At 35.3% G+C, this 17057-nt stretch overlaps 1 protein-coding gene across 22 annotated transcripts in view; it reads left to right on the forward strand.

The window, feature by feature from the left end:
- PTPRD (protein tyrosine phosphatase receptor type D) overlaps nucleotides 1-17057 on the forward strand; it is a 1149573-nt gene that overhangs the window by 369718 nt on the left and 762798 nt on the right. For all 22 annotated transcript variants that reach the window (XM_051768182.1, XM_051768181.1, XM_051768187.1 and 19 more), the window contains one exon: nucleotides 7386-7429. The gene's annotated coding sequence lies outside the window, so the exon portion shown is untranslated. The remainder of the gene's footprint in view (nucleotides 1-7385; nucleotides 7430-17057) is intronic.

The raw sequence follows: 17057 nt of genomic DNA on the forward strand, positions 1-17057 counted from the left end.
TTCTATCCATATAATGGTATAGTGGTGTGACACATTAATGTCAGTATTGTAGGATGATAATATGGTAAAATTACCACTTTATCATACACAGGTGCAATTCAGCTGCCAGAATTAACACAGACCACTTACACAGATTCTGAGTGTCATGGTTTGAGATCCCCAAAATCTAATTCCTTATTCTAAGCCCCCTTCCACATCTCAACCCAATGTGAGATGGTTTTTTCCAGACAAAATACGAGACTCAAAATGGGGGAAAGGGAATATATTACAATGACTGTACAAATAAATAAATACTACAATATATTGTACACATGATCTCAACTACCTTTACCATGACAGATCAGTATTTACAATGGATCAGATCTCTTCTCCCCTCCAAATAAAAGTCTAGGAGGGAAGAAGGAAAGATTCCTCTAGTCTCTGAGTAGCAGTATCTTCTAAGGCAGCAGGTTCTCTGTGTCTTTCCATGCAACAGTTGGAGCTGGATCTCTGCCAGCACACACGAGGGAGGCCTCCAAGCCTCTCTTGGCCCCTTGACGCAGGCAAAGGGGTCTTCCATGGGCTACGTTCACCCCAGACAAAGGTTGTTTCACCACGGTTATACCATGAAGCACAGGGGGTCTTCGTGACAGTCTGGTATCTCCAGGGGACTCAAGCCCCTTGCAGAGCTTCTGTGCCCTGCCTCAAGATGGCTGTGAGCTTCTTTGTAGCTTGCAGCAAGGGAGGGCTCCAAGGTCAACCTCCTACACACCGTCCTGGCTGAGCTCTCAGGACAACAGAGCTTCTTAGCTCCTTAACTCCATTTAGGACTTCTAATCAGTAAGAGTCCACCCCCTCCATTTTGGAGGGATCTCAAAGAAAGTTTAGGGGAGTTTATCAGTTCTTACCCCCAAATTCTGTCTCTCTGCTGCTAGCTCTGTTTCTCGGCTCTCCTTCCAGGAGTTCTCTCTCTTGCTGCATGCTTGTTTTGCTGCTCTCTTATCTTTTGGCTCTGTGTCACCACTTTTTCTCCGGTCAATGCTGGCTGCTGCTACTCCTACCCCTGCCCACGGTGGAGAAACATCTCCCAGCTTAACTACAGACACAGCCCAGTCTAACACTGTTCCAAGTCTCTGCAGTCCCCCCAGCCGGGGGTCGGGGGCTGGAGTGCCGCCAGGGGGGCTCCTGCTCTCTCTCCTCGTGGTCTTACAACATGGTCACTTCTTCTCCAACCAGACTACAGCTCTTCTGGTCAGCTTGTGGTATGTTTATATTTTGCGGGAGCTCAGATTTGTTCAATCTCAAGTGTCACCACCCCCTGGGGATTATCACTTTCTTAGCTTCAGGGGGAAAACCTGGTTCAAACCACTACACTGAGCCCCTACCCCTAGCAGAGATTCTGATACTCTTTTATGAACAAATATGAATCAATCTGTGAATAATTCTGACAATGCTGTCATTACAAAATGTATTGATTTTGGTTGGGGCAGAGTTAATTTTATTCACAGTGGTTAATATGGGGCTGGGTTTTTAATTTGTGCTTACCATGGGTTGATAATACAGAGATGTTTTTGTTCTTGCTGAGCAGGGCTTGCACAGAGCAATGGCTTGTTTGGTTTTTCTTATTGCCATGCTGGTGAGGCAGCTGGAAGTGCATGGGAGGTTGGGAGGGGACACAGCTGGGACAGGTGACCCAAACTGACCAAAAGGATGTTCCAGACCATAAGGCACCATGCTCAGTATATAAGTGGGAAGAAGAAGGAGGAAGAGGGGACATTTAGAGTGATGGTTTTTGTCTTTCCAAGTTGCCGCTAAATATGATGGGGCCTTGCTCTCCTGGAGATGGTTGAACACCTGCTGCCCATGGGAAGCAATGAATTAATTTAATTCCTTGTTTTTGCTTTGCTTGCATGCGTAGCTTTTCTTTCCCTATTAAACTGTCTTTATCTCAACTCCATGAGTTTTCTTCCTTTTACCCTTCTGATTCTCTCCCTGATCCCATTGGTAGGGGAGTGAGTGAGCTGTGTGGTGCCTGGTTGCTGGCCGGGGTTAAACTACAACAGTAATTTTTTGGCACCCAATGTAAGGCTCAATGAGTTCAAGATACCAACAGATCTGATTGGGATGTACTAAATTTACTTTATAGATATTAGTGCTGTTTAGCTAACTAACACATTAATGTGACTACTGTTTTTGACAGTAGCAGATTCCTGGAGTGATTTTGAAAGAATAATGTTAAGAAGCATTTTTAAAAGTATGATATAATGTGTATATGATGAAGAGTCATTGCATTTATGAGGTCATTATTAGTAAAATTATTAAGAATAACACTGTATCATATGTATAAGAGCAGAACAGGAGTCCAGTATAGCATGATCATGCAGATTCACTGTTGCTTAAATTTTCTGCTTCCTTATGGTTAAAGACATCTTCACAAACTTCAAGAAAAGTAAATAACCTCAGTGATTTGGGCCCAATCTGCAACTCCAGTGGGCTTACTCACCTCTAGGCTGTCACACTTGAGGAACATGTGTCCAAATTTCTGCTGAAATAGCAAAACAGGAGTAAATTTATAGAAATTTCTACAAAAATATTAATAACCATCTATGGGCCTGAAAAAATGTAAAAATTGTTCAGTCTTGCTGAAGTAGAAGACAAGGAATTAAAGTACTCTTTGGAGTTAAAGTCAAGACTATCAGAAAGCAAAGATATTGAATGCAACTTATGTTTCATGCTTAGCAGACTAGCAGTCATACAAATTTTGTCTAAATGGATCTCATAGGTACATTTTTGTGCCTATAAACTTAATCCAGAGTATTGCAAACACTTCTCATTAGTTTTCTTTTTTAGAAGAGTTAGTATATTGTCCAGCCTTCTTATTCTGACATGAAATTGAAGATGTAGTGCCTTTGACTGAATGTTAAATATTTGTGTTCGATAATAGGTAGTTAAGCAGGAAGAGAAAGAGCATGCTTCCTCTGTACTTCCAAAGATCTATTAATAGATAAAAACTATCATTTAATGGTAACATATAAAGAAGATTTTGGAGATTAATATGCTGCGACTGGAAGTGATTAATTTCGTGATGAATTCTCACATTCTACATAGAGCAAGACAGTACTTAAGAAATCAAATTCTGTTCTTCTGTGTACTGTGTTATATAAGTAAAGTCACTTTACATGGATCTGAAATTAACTGTAATACAATGAGACTATCTGGATGCTATCCCAAAAAAGCATTTTGTATATATTTTCCTTTTCTTTTCCTCTGTTGTGAATTAATAATGTGCTTATGGGGCCATGTCTTGAAGAATGCTTTTCTATTTATTTCTATTATGTAGGTGTTTATAAGCTGTGCCTTTTATCTGTTGATACCACTTACTTCTTCCCCTGTAGTATGATTTTGGTACAAAAATATCTCTTTAGTTTACTGTCCCCATTCTGAACCCTTTAGCTTTTCCCATGTGTCTGGTTACCTATAACCGACAGGCTGTTGCAAATAATTAGATATTCTCTAGTTAACTGGCCTTTGCAAAGAAGGTTCTTGAAGAAAACCAACAAACTGAACTACTGCACGTTTTCTTAGCTTGAAATTCCTAATAAACAAATATGAGGCAAATATTCATAGATTAAAGATCAAATACTTCAAGTCTTTTGACAGTAATTGAGCGTATTTTCAAGAGAGGTTCAATTTGGACAGAGAGTAATTTTTTTTCTTTCCATTTCATCGCTGTCTGTCTCAAATAGTAAATATTTCATACTGCTGACTGGCACTTCACAGTTGGTACAAGTAAGTGTACAACAGTCAGAACTCATTTAAAGACCTCCAGCTGCAATTTTATTAATAAATACCATTCCATAAATAAAGTTAATGTTTACTCCCTGGCTTTATATCCATGGAAGCAATATTCACACGCACATCATCAGAACTGCAATAGCTGAGACTATAAGTCTCCCATCTGTCCTAGTCCCAAAAGAAGGATCAGATGCTCTTGATTAAGATACCTCTATAATAAGTCTCAGAATAGCTGTTGATGTCATTAACATCTGTCTAGTCATTGGAACACCTCTTTAATTTTGAACTCTGAGCTGAGGCTTGCAGACTGTACTTTCAAAGGAATTAGCATGCTTGGAAAAGTATCTGAACAGCTAACCTACACAGGTGCTTTCAGAAATCACATTGATGAGAGTTAGATGACTAAATGTTTTGGCAAATCTGCACCTATCCTCATCATACCAAAATGCCTTTCGAAAGTCTTGGGACTTAGGCATCTTTACTAACTTAATCAAGAAAATACACAAAACAAACCCAGGAAAAACCATGCTTGAGTACAACAATATAGTGTCCGGAAGAGTTTTTGCCTTTTCTATATGAAATATATCGTGTACTTACAATGAACAAACAGCAAACCTTGGAGTTCAGAGCACAACAAGTTTGTTATTCAAAGTAAATATTTTTCTTCCCACAAAACTCTGATCATTCAAAATACTGAGAGTTCTCTGAAGAATAAAGTTGCTATGTCCTTTTTTTTCTGTTTTCAGACAGTAGGAGTAAGAAGTAGCTCATTCACAGTCTAATGCTTGCTCAGATGAAGTGGGTGGTAAGATTCTTTTCTGTTCAGATGTTAAGTGGGTGAACATCCCAACATAGCCTTCATTCACAAATTATTATTGCAACATATGAAATTCAGTGACATTGTTTTCAATTGATACTTACGTAAATAAGGTAAGAAGGAATTAATTCACACTGGTCAAATATCACGAAATGTCACTGCCCAAGAAACCTGTTTGTTTTCTTAACTGATCACTAAAAGCTCAAAACACATCTTTGATTCTGTTTAGGTTCACTGCATAACCTTTTTTTTCAGATCCTGTTAGTCTTCTTGACACTAACTCTTAATTTTTGGAATTTTTATAAATATTAATCCCTCAAGTGAAACATATCAGCTTTAGGTGTAGGAAAACTGACACTTGTGGGATGGCAGGTTGGACTGTTATTGGAAGCCAGTTTCTAAGTTATCTGGAAAGACTGTTGACCAATTCCTCTTATTTTAAATGATAAAGGAACACAATAGAAAAATTAGTATTTTTAGGACTGGATTAAGAACGGTGGGAGAACAGATTACCTGTTTCATGAGGAAACATGTCACTTAGCAGCCAAACAGGCTTCACCTTGGTGATATGCCATCTCAGGACATGACTGGTTTGACTGTATTTAAGAATAAGTGTTTGGTGCTCTGTTGTGTATTTATTAGCCTGAGAATTAAATCCTGCAGTTAGGTATTTGCTATGTCAAAGAAATTGTTTCCTGTTACAAATCTGAGTTTTTTCAGAGATGCTGCGGATTAGGCACTTTGAATAACACCTATGTGTTTTCACAACCTAACAGATTCTTAACTTAAAAGAAATACATTTCTGAATCTAAAGTATTCAGCAGCCTTTCCTTTCACTTCAGAGACATGACCTCCCCCTAAAGTCAAAGAATTCTTGCAGAATATAATATATTCTTTCTCATGTCCTCCTTTATAGGTATTGATAGTAAACCACACTTAAAACATTTCAACAAATCTGACAGTATCAGTCACTGCTCTTAAAGGTGAGCTGTGGAAGGTTTTTACAGTGTTTAGATTATTCCATTAGGTTCAAAAGGAGCAAATTAACAATTTACATTAAGGTCACTTTTTAGGTGACTTCAAAGCCTAACTAACGTAAACACAGGCAGAAATACTTTTGTGCATTCTGAGCCCTTGCTTAGATCTGGTCATTTTTTGCTTTCTTATTTGCTTTCTTGCTTGGCTTTTTTGGGTTTTTTAGGGGTTTTTTTTTGGCAGGGGAACTACATGTATAGAGCAGTAGTAAGCTGTATGGTCATTGATGAAATTTTTACTTGGGTGTTCATATTCCCAATAATATATTTGAAAAATATTGATCTGAGATCAGTTTCAGGTATTCATTATTTGTATAGTCACAGTGCTTAAGAATAGTTTCTTCCTTTGTCCCCCTAAAGTGAAATGTCCTTCCTGGAACTAATCAATCATTTCCTATTTGGACAGTTAAGATTCAGCATTTCTAGTTATTGCAGGACTAAGCCCAAGATCTTTACACATTGATATGGTAGACTTCAGCCTCCTAATAAAATCTGTTGTTATTATTAAACCTTACAGCCCTTCACACTTGTAACCACTGTAACTGTTTTTATGAACAGAACCTTTGAATACTTACGTGAACATTGCCTGTATAGTTTTAATGCTAGCCGAGCATATGCATCCACACTCACAGAAAAATGGGTGAGAAAAATCCAGGAATAGAGCTTTTGAATATTTCCCTCTTCCATGAATGAATATCTTAAGATGTGCACATTAGAAATGTTAGTTTAGATATCACATGTAGCCAAATCCCTTGTGAATAAAGTACCAGTCCTCAAAACAGTCTGATTAAGCTTTCATCCCTTGTTTTGAATATTTTAGAATTCTGCAGTGGAATATTGAAATTCTACATATGTTGTTTGTGATGCAACAGTTTCAAGGATTCAGATGGAGGAAAACTGAAGTTAATGTTCATAACCTACCCTGGTTATTATTATCTAATTACTATTTCCTGAGTCCTACTTTTCCAAAAATAAATAATAAAAACCCACAAACCCTTAGACAATTTATAATATTTAGTATAATGTTTTATGCAGTCTTGAAAACAATGAATTTAAGTGCTTTGTATTATGCAGTTTTTATTTTAATTAGTTCTTTAATGTCATTAAAATCTGCAAAGTGATTCAAGCCTGAAAGTATGTTTCAAGAACTACAAAGGTATGTATTTGGAAAAGGTGACCTGTAGTAAAAATATTGAATTCTGCATAATTTTAGACTTTAATTTATGGGATCATTTAAACATTTAATTATGAAAATTACAATTACAAATGCTCTCTTATATGATCTGAAATGAAATTCTTTACTGAAATGGTGGTGCGGCACTGGAACTGGTTGCCCAGAGAAGTTGTGGCTGTCTCATCCCTGGAATTGTTCAAGACCAAGCTGGATGGGGCTTTAACAACCTGCTCTAGTGGCAAGTGTCTCTGACACTTCTAGTGGGAGAGTTGAAACTAGATGATCTTTGAGAGAGTTGAAACTAGATGATCTTTGTCTTCCAACTCAAACTATTCTATGATAATAAGACCTGTAAGAAAATTCAGAAATATTACATATATTTAATAAGAGGGAAAAACGAAACTGCAGAAGTCCATTTATATTTTCATTGTTAATTGTTCTTTTCAGTTACGTATAGGTGTTGCAAAGTTGTAATTGTTTCAGACTATTCCTATCAACAAATGTAAATATGTGTATAAAGAAAACCATGGTATTTGACAATGGCTGTGACTACCAGTAACATCAAATGCTTCTGAATCTTTTTTAGATCTCTATCCTGAGACAAAACAACAGGATGTGCCTTGGAGAAGAGTAAGTTAAAAAATTCTTTGTTCTTGATACTTTTTTAGTTATAGTAATAACTGGATACTGTACATTGAATTTCAATGAAATGAATTCTTTATCCATTCCTTTTTCAAATACTAACCCCCTCCTACTGTACCATTTATTCAGACCTGATTTCAGCAGGATTACTTCTTTTGAATACATTGAATTTAAACATTAACACTCTTAGTAAATTACTATAAAATATTTAAGCGGCAATAGAGAAACATCCTAGATGATTTTGTTGCTTCCAGTAACTTGGCTGTAGAAAAGAAACCTGACAGAAGATGAGGTATCCTTTATTTAAGCCCGAAATGTCTCTGTAGTGCTTGGAAAGTTGCTTTTTATTGTTAAAAAAAATTAGATAGGGCTAATACACAATTTATGTCTCTCTCACATAGAGCTTTAAAATTGAAACATTTTTCTTGTCCAATTTTTGTATTGTTTTGCTTTGTCCCAATAACAACATGTTCAAATGCCAGTGACTCAACGACACAGTTTGAGTAAAAAGAACAGTATCTGTTAACTGCCTGATATTGAGTGAATGAGTAGCAGCAAAGCCTTTGCTAAATCAAGACCTGTCCTGCTGTTATGCAACAGCAAAATTAGTGCAATGTAAGTAATATTGATTCCCAAGTGGTACAATGCTACATTACAATGCTGGCTGCTAATCCTTATTTCTATTTCTTAAAGATACTGTAAAGTGTATTTGAGTGGAAAAAATACAGTTACTATAATCCTGTGGTTATAAAAGAAAATATGAGCACACCAGGAATTTTGCCTTTGGTTTGGTGAGTTTAGGAATTGGAAATTTAGACCGAAGACTAACCCCAGTCCCTAAAGAAATACAACTTATCTATCCAGGAAAATGAGTCTTGTTTCACTGCACACACAAAAGGAAGATGCAATGGGTCGAAGGTATGAAATACTGAGAGTAGATCATCTGTGCTGGCTCCTGGGAGAATCTTTCATTTTTCCTTTTCCCAAATTTAAAAGCAGTCTCCTAAAGCCAGTGAAATCACTTGAGGTATATCTTCAATTCATTTCAATTGTCACAGTTCCGTTCCATTCAGCACAGTTGTATTAATTTTCATCACCTCACTGCTTGAACATAAATCTTTATTACCTCAATTAATGAGTTTCATTTTTCCTTTCCTTTGATGTGTTTTGTGGGAATATACTATACTTTCAGTCACATTTGCAGGGCACTCTAAGAGACATTTGGTGTAAAACCTTCAGTACTGGAGCTATGCTGCTTTCAGGCCTACTGAGAAATTGATACCGTACTCAATCAGAGAATGTCTTTTTGTTTTGGAGCTGTTCCTTACTACAAAGCGCTGTATCCTGATAATCTGTCAAGATCACTGGATGGTCAGAGATAAAGTCTTAATGGGAGGAAGCAAGCCAAGAAGGGAAAATGCTGTTTTCTTATCTTAAAGTTGTTAAGTTGTAATCACGAGATCATAAGCAAAGTCTGGACAACACATTTAGATGTCAAAAGGAAAACTAACATTTTCCTAAATTAAGATATTTTCAGACAGATTACTCTATGGATGTAGTTCATACAGTTGCAAGCAATATTAGCAAGACAATTCTAGGAAATTAGGAGGAAAAAGGGATATTGAACAGAAAAATGTGAGTGTTGCGTCCTCAAACCAATATTTTGTTTCAAAATACAGTAAAATAACTTAGGCCTTACTATATTTGACCCATTCTAAATATGTACTACAAAGTCCAAACATTAACCTAATCCTGACAAGTCCACCACTAAACTATATCCCTAAGCATCTTGTTTACTGATATTAGCAAGTGAAAACAGGTTCACTAATTTGCAGATTGCTATTTCATGACAGCAGAGGTGTCGCTAGCACAAACATGTTTTCACACCAAATTGAAATTACAGAATTAAGCTAACATTATGTCAACAGAAGTAGCTTGATAATTTTTGCACAATTGTAGCTCATCAGATTAATCCTGGACTGCACTCAAATGCAAAGCACTTTAACAAAATAAAAAATGGTTTTTAATTCAATCTTTATAAAGTCTTTAATTTTAGCAAGGGTGATTAAAAACCCCCCAGATTTAGAATATCAGAGAACAGGATGCTGAACTTCCTTTCAAAAAACAAACCACGTCTTTTTCTGGAGAAATAAAAATGAGAGAACTGAAATTTATTTTTGAACTGATTCTGTTCTGTCCAGTCAAATCACAAAAATTTAGCATCTCCTTTGAAGATTTCTTGACCAACCTGACTAACGTAAAACTCCATTAAAATTTGACTAACACATAATCTATGTCTGAAAAAATTCTAAGTTAAAGAGCCTGGAAGCAGGTACATTTTGAAAATAATTTGTTTTACCATTTTAAATGGCTTCAGGTTTCAAGATTTGTAGACACTGAGCATTTTCTAAATGTTGCTATGCTCAGAAGCTTATTATAATGATAAAATATGTTCCTTCTAAAAAAAAAATCAATGTATATCTCTAAAAATATTAGGAGTAAAACATTCCTAGAAATGTAATATGTACTAAAAGACTTTTCAACTTTATTATTCTTTTAATATAATCAAAGCATTTTCCAAAGCCAATTAAAAAATGTTGCATCAGTAAACACCTTCACCCATTTCTTTATTTCTGAATTGCCAGCAGGAGAGTTTAGCTGTAAGGGAGAATAATTATGTTCTTTATTTGCAAGTAAAAGGTAAAGCTGTTATTGCAATTATTATTATGCAATAATGTAGTGAAAAAATAAATTAAAACAAATATATATGATAACATTTTATAATGTAGGTAATCATTTAAAGATTTTTTTTATATTTATATCTCTATGGCATACTACTCATTCCAAGGAAATATAATAAAAATAATTTTGTAGAGATGACTTTCAGATTGAGAATTTTGAAAAGTCTTGTAGTTAAAATAAACTTGAAGAAAAAGAATTAGAAAAGAAATGAAGGAAACAAACTAGAAATAGGTCTATTATCAAAAAGATGGTCCATTTGAAAATGAAATTAGAAGTGCTAAAGTATTTCCAATCTTGACACAAACATATGAAAAGGTGATTTTTCAAAGTGAACTGTTGTAACCAAATCTGCATTTCTCATAAAAAATGTTGACCAGACACCTATTACAATTAATTATAATTATTATAGTTGCTATTAATTAAATTATACAACATTAGTAGTTGTGTAATCATGCTTTAGAACTCGTATCTTAACAAGCTAAAAAATTGCACTCCTTAGGTTTTTAAGTGCTTTAACATATATATATATATATATGAATATTTCATTGTAATTATGAAGTGAGACCATGCCGTTCATATAATTTCCAGCAAAATTCTTTCAATCTTCTACTTCAAGTGCTCTCTTCTGATATGAGGTCCAGTGTTTGTACTTCCAAGCAATGAATGGAGCAAATTTTGGTGATCTCTGAGACTGTAGAGATAAATATTTTTCAGTTTTGTGTCTGTCTCTGCATGCAGCAGATTTTCTAGTGTTCTGTTAATTCTGATTTCTTTCATTATTTTATATATAAAATGTTCCTTAATTAAATAGAATTTACTGAAATTTCTAAACCTTTCTATTTCTATTTATTTTTGCCAAAATAGTAGAAAGATGTTAGTGATATTTGTAAATAAAAATGAAATATATGAGAGAATTTCAGTCCAAAATGTGCTAAAAACTGAGTAAAATACATCTAAATCCCACCTAAATATTACAGGAAATAAAAATTACATGGATATATACTGAGGACAATTTTATGGTCTCATAAAATGACTATGCAGCATATGACTTAAATTAGAAGGGTCAAAAAAAAGCAGGTGAAAAAAACACCAGTCCACTTCAATGCTTTTGCCTATAAATCACTTATCTTTCTCCTTGAGCATTTAAAAGTGACTAAGAAACTCAAAACCCTAGTCCTTTATTTCTTTTTAGGAAGGTCCTGAAAAACTAGCAAGGCTTTCCTTTTACTTACTTCAATGCCTGTTTATTTTAATGGCAAAAGACTATGGTTTGTTAGTCTTTTAAAGACAAATTACAAAGACCCATGGGGTCTCATCAGATAACCTCATGGGGTTTTTTACATCAAATAGCAGAAAACAACTAAAACAAAATATAAAGTAATCAGGCCACTTGCATTTTTCTTAAAAGAAGAAGTAAACCTCCCAAAGGGAAGATCCAACAGATACAAACAACCCAGGTATCTAGAGCAGAAATGACTAGTATTTTCTGCTGCAGGATGGGAACCTCCCTTTCTGAAAAGCAAGTCTTTCAGTGTATTAACTAACAGGGATAAGTACCTAAATACTTTGTAATGTATGTCAGGCAACTCAGATCAAGGTTTTAACATTGTGGTACTTTTCCGAAATCCACGTGTTTAGAGGCCTATAGACAGTTACCATTATCCTAGGACATAAGGTTTTGTAACTGCAATATAAACTACATATCTCCTACATAGCTTCCTTTTATATATATGATCTGCTGATCTCCACATAAAAATCCCAGTTAGATGACCTTTTCAAAATGATCAATTCACCAATTCCTTCATATTATCAGGAAAGATGTATGAGAAAGGGAGGAGTGAAACTAGCTCAAGAATATCTAATAAAACTTACGTGTCAAGTGCAGTCAAGTGCAGTATACACATCAATGTTTCAGCTGTAAAGACATCTTTTGAGTAAAAGTCTTATGGTTCTTTCTCAGAGAGCTGTTTTTGCTTTTAGTCCTTACAACATATTCACCTTGTTAAAAATAATAAAAAATTGTACATTCAGATTTGAGCATTTTCTGGTTTGGTACTTAAAGCATTATAAGCTTGTGTACTAGATTAGTCTCAATTTTTACAGTTATGATGCCTTCACCGAGTTTCTGCTAATTGTCTGACCATTTAATTTAATACATTGAAGAGATTTGATAATGTGATGGCAGTACTATGTAATTCTGTGTAGATCAAGGTTGGTACTGAAGGTGAGTTTCTGAATTAACAAACCAAAACTATTGCCATTTAAGGTAAATACCATTTTCATTTTTTCTGTGTAATGACAAAGGTACAGATGAACAGCGATGGAATATTTTTCTTCTCTTGTATGGTATCCATATCTGAGGTAAATAAATGAGAGGTGAAGGAGGTGATGACTGCTGTCATGTCTGGGAGAGGGATGTTGCAGTCTAGTCTGGTTCTCAAGGCCAGCCGTCAAGTGCAAGTCTTGTCTGCAGCAGACGTTCCTATTTCCACCCCCACTGCTTTATTTTGTAATACTCAGAACGTTTTCTGACAATCCTAATGTTAGATAGGGCCAAAAATCCAAATCTGTAAAATGATACCAATGGAAATATGTCTCTGAAGTTTAGATATGAGGAGGTCGGATGAAAAATTTAAATGCTTTTATCTGGATTGAAATTTTTTCCTGAGGTACTTGTAGGTCTGCACTTGGGTATTTTCCATGTTCAAGGCAAAGTAAAGGGTAAATAATTAGTAATGAAAAGTAATACAGTATAGTTTGTACCTAAACAGTAGTGCTTCAAATAATTCCCTTTTCTCACTGTATTATGATAATAGCAGCAAGTAGGAAAATTAATGTAAGTGTAGAATTTTTGTCTTAATGGTGATGTTTCTGTAAAGCACCATACCATATATTTTAATAGATCTCATAGAAGCTAGCTATGCTTATTTTAAGGTCTGTGTGCTGTTTTGCAGGTTTTTGTTAGGGTTTTTTTTTTATTATAGTGTTCTTTAAAAGAAAAAATAGGAAACACTATGAACAAAATGCTTAAAATGATCATCAGATAAAATTAATTTGATACAGTTACCAGTAGATAATTGTAGACACACAAAATGTGATAATTTGCCTCTGCAAAGAGATAAACATTTTGCATTATTTGATATAAACAATATTATTTTCCTGCAGTGTAGAATTTTTCCTTCTTATTCTGTTATTGTGGATCAGATAGCCTAATAATTTTTCTGTTTTCCAGCATCACTATTTCTACATGTTTACTCATAAATGACTTCTAAATGGATTGTTTTGCCAGTCTTGTATTACTAAGGAAGACTGTTTTCAAACACTTACCTCTGTGTGTGATTTGAAACTTGATCCCAAGGAAAAAGAGAAAGGCCAGTAAACAAATATTTAAAAAAAAATCTGAAATAATTTTCTCTATTTTATAATCATAATGCCAGGAAGCTCAATATTTCTGCTCAAACAAAAAGGCTGGTTTACATATTTACCAAAGGCCTTATGATGTTTGCAGTCGACTTTGCAGAAGACAACATTTATAAAACCTTTACAGTGTCTGGCAGGTGCCATGCATTCTCCTGGGGATTAGTTTTATTCAGATGTTGTCTTTCATTTGAACTTCAAACACTTTGGTTTTTTTTGTTAGAGACAGATTTTTAATAGGGTTTGGAAATTAAAACCTTTTTCATTTGTGTCATTGCATACCCACCTTGAATTTACTTATGAGAGATAAATGCCAGTACAACTAAAGACTATTGTAATTTTTAAGAGGGCAGAAAAAAAGATGAAGAGGTATAAATGTAGTTTAAGTCACTCAAAGAACTAAAAACCATGTACCATATTCTTCTTTCTTTTTATTTTACTTTTTTTTTTCCTGAATAAAACAGAGACAGGTATTTTCCAGTACTTCTATTTTTCTGTATCTAGTCCCACAGAGACCATATTGTGCTAAAAATAGACAAAATATTGCCTTTAGCAAGGCTTAATCTTAGCAAGGAAAATCAAGAATTCCATTTTGAAAGTGAAAATTAAGATCTGAAGAAGAGACATTCAACTGATTTTGCTTCTCTTTGAAGCTGCACAAGTAGGTGAAAAATGTAGATTCCTGCTTTGTAGCTTGTAGATTTTGGAAAAACACGAGGAATTTAGGAACTAAACCAAAATGGTGTTCAAAAAGAGGGTTATTAGACAGTTGCTTATAAATTGTCTTCCTGTTGATGTTTTTTGTATTTAGAGAATATGTTAAATTCCACAGTATACCTTTAAGAAAGCAGAAAGCAAAATTAAAATAGAAAGAAAAATCTTTGAAATCTCAGTGCTGGAATTCAGACTGCCAGAAGATACCTAGTGTTTTGGGAACCAGGATGATACATTTATTTCTTAACTGACAAACACTTTCCCCCCTTAGTTTCTGAAAGGTTTACAAGGATCTTCCTTCCATCCCCTCCAGTTTACCACAGGTCTCTTGGGGACTAAATGAAAAGGAGCCAGAAGTGTCCCACCTTTATTTTCTTGGAACAGATAAAAATCTCCTCAGAGCTCAGCCCCTCTGAGAGCTGGATGAAAGTATGTCCACCTGCTTGTTTGTCTTTCACTCTAGGAATCCTTGGTAAACAAAACTTCTGTCCTTTCAGCAAGGCTTTTGTCTGTTTTCTGCTGAACCATAGGGCTGCATTCACTCACATAACTTTCCACACTACTAAAATTTCTAGTTAAATCCTTCTCATCTAGCAGCACACTATGACACTGTACCTTGTGGATTCCTCTGTGCTAGTCTAGCTTCAGACCTCTTCTGCTTTAGGGCCCTAAGAACACTCTTTTCATTGAGTATAAGCATTGCTGCTAAAGAAACTCTGGTGTAGGGTTCCAAGAGGAAAAATAAACAGTTTGAGGTACCTGTGGATAGATTAGTAATCAGTGCTCTACAGCTGGAATTAATTTGTCTGAAAGTGAAGACCTCTCCAGAAGAGGTCTTCTGTTAAAATATTAGTTTTTACCTTCATGAAGCACCAGATGTAGAATTTTAAAAGTAAAAAGAGGAGAAATACTACCCTAAGGCAAAATAAAAAGGTACATCTTTTGAGATTTTCTCTGTTGTAAACAATTTACATCTATATTTGAGGAATAAACTGCTACTGTGCTGTATCCTACACAAATGTAGAAAACCAGTAACTCCTAACAATTTAGGTTGCTCATTATCTGAAACAGAATTTTAAGGACTAGTTCAGGTCAGCATTCTAGGGGCTGCTGAGGCACACATACAGTGCAGGTAGCTTGGTTTGCAAGCTGCACTCCACCTCGGGACTGGGAGCAAGAGACAACTGCCAACACTTTGCAAAAATGGAGTGCAAGGACCTGTAGCACTGGCCATGGGACTGGACACCCAGAGACACAGCAGGAGCTGAGGACTCAGCTGGAAGAGCAAGACCTTCATACATACACACTGAGGGTATAAAAGCCCAGGGATCCCTTTGCTCAGGGTCCCTCCCGGGAGGCAGCCAGCTAGAGATGTTACTTTGTTGTTGCACCGTGATTAAATTATTTTAACAATCAAGATGGCTGAGACTCTGCTATGGGACTAGACCCAGAGTCAAAACTGGTAAGGAAACCTGGTCTGACTGTGTAAGTGTGGTGTGTGTAGCTGCAATGTGGCCTGAGTTCTAGCTCAGGTGATGCAGCTGTGACTGCCAGAGCGGCTTCAGGATGGTCAGACAGGGAGGTTTTCTTAACATAGCAAGCCCACTTCTGCTGTTCCTTTCATACTACAAAAGCCCACACAAAATGAAGATTATTACCATTGCTTTAGTACTTTTGTAGTCTACAGAAATATTGCAAACTTTGAAGAAATAAATACAGGAGTTATTTTTTTTGTCCAGGAGCTCACTACAAAATACAGAAATTAGAGATGATGTAATGAAATGTGAACATTCATATCTTCCTTACAGAATTTGCTAAAGAAAATGGAGGATTTAGTTTAATTTGGCTATGTGTTCTTCTTTAACTCAGAGTTTTCCCATTTCTGATGTCAATTTAAAATACAAGTTCCTCCTAAAATATTATCTTCACTTTTGATCTATTCAACATTGGAGAGTAGTGAAAGTGACTGAGTAGAAGAGAATCCATAGTTTATTTTCTGTGCTATATAATCTTAAATTGGTGAGGGAATTCAAAGAGAATGATGATGTGTAGTATACTCTTTCTGTTCATTTTCCTACATGTAGTAATATTTGGGTTAACTACTCTTTTCGTGCATGAAACTTTTTCAGATGCATTTTAAAGGAGTAATTTTACAGAATCTGAAGGATTTCTCTTATCTATCAAACCAGAAATATTTTCAAATCATGCTGTGTAATTAAGCATGAGCTCCCCTGCCTGTGTAGCAATCCAAAATCAAACTGTGTTTTTCCAGGTGTTTCTCCAAGCCCTTTAGAATATTTCCAGGTGTGCCCCGTTACAACTAGAGGTTCATTGATTGGTCTGGAGTTTCTTGATTTTCATCTTATTTTATTTTTTTTTCCTTTTAATCGTAGCTCTGTTCTAGAAAATCTCCTTCTTTTTAGATGTTTATGCTAAAGAAATGGTGGAGTTCAGGTGAAGAAACCTAAGATATAGCTAAATTCAGAGACAAAATAGGAAATATTTAATAAGTTTTTTGTCTGCCTAATTCATTCTGTAAATTAGAGAAAGTTTTCCAGATACTTTCTGCAGATTTATCTTTAGTTATAGCAACTCATTAAGATGAGCTTTACACTTCCTAACATATTTTCTAGTTTAGCCTTCTGTGTTGGAGTGAAGGATCGTGCATTAAATTTATATCTGAAAAAGTAAATTTTTAGAGGTTTAAGTGCAAATGAAAAAAATGAAAGTGCAAAATGGACTC

This window comes from Manacus candei, unplaced genomic scaffold, assembly GCF_025592945.1.
Source record: "Manacus candei isolate 608988 ecotype Guabito, Panama unplaced genomic scaffold, ASM2559294v1 h1tg000093l, whole genome shotgun sequence".
Lineage (NCBI taxonomy): Eukaryota > Metazoa > Chordata > Aves > Passeriformes > Pipridae > Manacus > Manacus candei.